The following is a 3,872-nucleotide window of genomic DNA, read 5'->3' on the forward strand; positions in this document are numbered from 1 at the left end:
TATACCCAGGACAGGAGGTGACTAGTCATCTAAATGGCCCTTACATCCATAGGCTATCCCAAGCTTCCACAACCAGGACCAGAGGTGGCTAATAGCCCTATGTTATCTGTGTGATGGAGACCAGGCCAGACCTTTAGGTCCTGAAGCTAGTTAGTATAGGTAGTATATCTTTAGAACCCGTCTTCTTGGAAGAGATGTCATAGACTCCAAGCTGAATTTCAATATAGCTATGTTTCTTGTCCACTGGGGGTTGTATTACACTAGGAAATTTTTTTCAAATATATTGGGAATAAATCAATTGTTATTGGACTTTTTTTTTTAACTTTTCAGGGTTTTTAATAGTCATATGCAGAGGTCTGGTTCATTTCAGCTCCTTCACTGCCAAACCTGGGGGTAGGGACTGCTTCAACTTCTCTGCCTTCTCCTTGTCTGTGATAACCAGGGTGTAAAGGTAGCGGCTTCAGCGGACCTTGAATTTCACATTATCCTTGTTCTTCTTGATCTTGACAGATTTGGCATCCTTCCGCCGGGCTGTGAGCAGAAAGTCCTTGATCTCCTCTATTTTCCGAGGCATGGCGACTGGCGCTCGGCTCTGGCGTCCGCACGGCAGCAAGAACCGAAGGGAAAGGAAAAAGGTTATTAGACTTTTCAAAATCTAATCTAGGTTGACAAAATCAATCTGCACTGGATTTTCATTCTTATCTCTTTGAGCAGTTTGAGTCCCTGTATGATATCTGCAGGGATCTCCTCAAAACGACTTGAAAATGCTAATGTACCCACACGTGCCAACAGTTAAGGTCCTTGAGAAAGACTGTGCTTAATTTCTTGGGGGAAGGGTTTCTTAGTTTTTAAGAGGGAATTTTCCTGGCTGATTACTTTGCTAAAAGACAAAAGCAAGAGTGTAGTGGTGTCCACACCGGCAAAGCACACGCGTGGTCACAAAGATTCTACATGGGAACGTGTCCTTTGTAGAATGTAGACCATGTAACCTTTTAGGTGTAAAAATATATCACTATTTATGTAAACTTCTGTTCATTTTTCAATGTCAGGATTTGTCTGGCATTCTTGCTAGGTTTCCCACTGGCCATAAATACTGCAGGCTGCCAATGTTAATCTCTGTGGATAGCAGGCCTTTGCTGGCAGCAGGTAGCTCTTAGCTCTTTGCAGTTGCTGAGAATCTCATTTCCTTCCTCTTACAGAGGAAGTGTTGATGGTCTTCACTGATGGTTTATGGACAGTGTTTAGCATGGTGATAGGCTCAGCAAATACTATTGGGCCAGTGGCTGGTTTCTCACAGTCCTTGGCAATTATTTTCATAGTGAATTATACTACATGAGAAAGAATGTATTATAAAACCCATGAGGGATATATTCAAAGGCCTAAAGGAATTAAGATGTGAGAGAATGACCAACACATCTTAGAGCACAAGGGAAGGAAGACAGGCATACCCTTCTGACGTCACTATTTGACTGGGATTTGTTTGGCTGGTTTCTTTGGAATCTTCGTTCTGAGCAGAGTCCACTTATCCAGTAGGCACTTTGAGAGAGGACTGAGGGTATGAAACAGAGGAGATATGAAAGAAGAGGCCAAGGAGCTGTGCAACCTGGATGGGGAGGGTTCAAACGTGTGTGTGTGTGTGTGTGTGTGTGCACGTGCCCGAGCTCATGAGCATACATGGGCTCATGTTCATGTGGGAGTGGGGAAACATGTACCTATGCATTCATGCTCCTCTGTATGTATGTACACATATGAATTCTTGACGGTGGCGGCCAGAGGTCAAGTTTGACTGACTTTCTCAGTCATTGTCCAACTTCTTTGTTAATACTTTTCATTGGATCTCACCAATTCTGTGAGACAGACTTTCCAATGAGCCTCAGGGATCTGACTACCTCTACAATGCTGGACTACAGTTACATGCCACGGGTCAGGCTGCCTCGTTCTCGTCTTCCTCCTACTTGTCCTCTTCTTTTTTCTCTCTTCTTCCTTTTCTTTTCTCCTTCCTCCTCATCCTCTTTCTAAAAGAAATTTTAAAGTTCATTTCCTGAAAATCTCACACATGTACATGAATTATCTTGATTGTGTGAAATAATGTCCCACTTTTCAAAAGATCCCCCAATACTGCCACCCCAACCTTTACTTTCTCTTTTTCTAAAAAATATTTTTAATTTTTTTATACCCTACTTTGACAAATTAATGCTGCCCAAATATGCATGTGTGTGGGGTCATCCACCAGAGCGTGATAAAGTTAGCAGTAGCCACAACACCGAAGAGGACTGACCCCTGTCTCTGCAGCCTCCAGGTGCTCTTAGCAAGGGCAAAGCTTTATGAGCACCTTCCTAGGTCTTGATGGAGTCCTGATTTTTCCAGGTCGCTTACTAGTGGGCTCTGTGGAACTGAATTCCTGTTTCCTGTTTGTGTGGCAAGCACTTTACTGACTGAGCCATTTCTCCTGCACCTCAAACAAGGTTTTCCTTTTAAGGCCCTATGAAAAGCATTAGCTGTCCCGGGACAGGCATCAGCTTTGGAGAGAGCCACACCTGGGTTGGAATCCAGCCTTGGCTACTTAGCTTACCTTCTGAAATGTCTGATGACTCAGCTGTTCTCTCAGACTTAATTTCATAAACAGCATCAATGTCATCAACATGAATAGAAACAACAACAACAACAAAATTAAAGACCCTTCCTTGACTGGTGATTCTGGAACTCCCTTGAGATCAGTCACACAAAATCTATTAGTGTCTTTTCCCTGGACAGAGTCACAATAAGGGACAGTAGACTTCCATGTTTTTAAAAGGCTTAGGATAATTTAAACACACTTAAATATGTTTATGTAATCATGAAAACAGCTTGTTTTATAGAAAATAGTAGAAATATTTCTCAGACACATGACTGGGTAGTGAGAAATTCAAACGAATTCTGGCAAAATGAAGATGAAGAGGCCAAATAAAATAAAGTAAAAGGTAGAGCTCCTCCATCTCTCTCTCTCTCTCTCTCTCTCTCTTTCTCTCCCACTCTCTCTCTCTCTCTCTACATATACATATACATAAACATACACATATACATATATATTGTATATATTAAACAGTCACTAGAAGCCTACCTGTCTGTGGTGTGTGTGTGTGTGTGTGTGTGCCTGAAGATACCAGAAGGCAGCACTGATTCCTTGGAATTCTAAGCTACTTGACATGGGAGCTTAGAAACAAACTCAGGTCCTCTGGAGAAGCAGCAACAAGCACTTTTAACTTTTGAGCCATATCTGCAGTCCCAAGAATGGTAGTTCTTAGTGATGTTGTCTCTCGTTATTTCTAAAGGGTAAATTATCCCTTTAGAGGTTACAGCACCTGGAGGGATTATTTCACGTGTGCTATTTGGTTCGATGAATGATTGAATGATGTAATGGTTCATCTTCATTGTCATCTTGACAGGATTTGGAATCACCTAGGAGACACATTCTGGTTGTATTCATGAGGGTGTTTCCAGAGAGGTTTACCTGAGATGACTCGCCCTGACTGTAGGAGGGACCATTTCACTGTCTAAGTCCTGGATCCAGTAAGCTGGAAAAAGGAAACAGCCAGCTGGGCAGCATCATCCGTCTTCCACTTCCGTGGGCACGGTATGACCATTGTTCACTGCTTCCCGCCAACTTTCCTGAGAGAGTAGAAGACTCTGCCTTCTCAAACTGTGGGCTCAAACCCTCAACCTTCTAAATTGCACTGTTGCCTCAGAGGAAAAGAAAAGCAATACATGTGGTAACATTTGTACGTTGATGCTGACGCAGATGTATTGTGACCACAGTCTTAATTTTCTAGGGCTCCTGTAAAAATTGACACAGACTTAGATAGTCTAAAGAAACAGAAGTTTGTCCTCCTACA

The 3,872-nt window shown here is 42.5% G+C and overlaps 1 pseudogene across 1 annotated transcript; it reads right to left on the minus strand.

The window, feature by feature from the left end:
* Nucleotides 1-310: 310 nt before the first annotated feature.
* LOC308429895 (large ribosomal subunit protein eL38-like) lies at nt 311-627 on the minus strand (annotated as a pseudogene). Its single transcript has one exon. The product of its transcript is annotated as a large ribosomal subunit protein eL38-like (transcript).
* Between the last annotated feature and the right edge of the window lie 3,245 nt (nt 628-3,872).

Source organism: Micromys minutus (genome assembly GCF_963924665.1).
Source record: "Micromys minutus genome assembly, chromosome: 14".
Classification (NCBI taxonomy): Eukaryota; Metazoa; Chordata; class Mammalia; order Rodentia; family Muridae; genus Micromys; species Micromys minutus.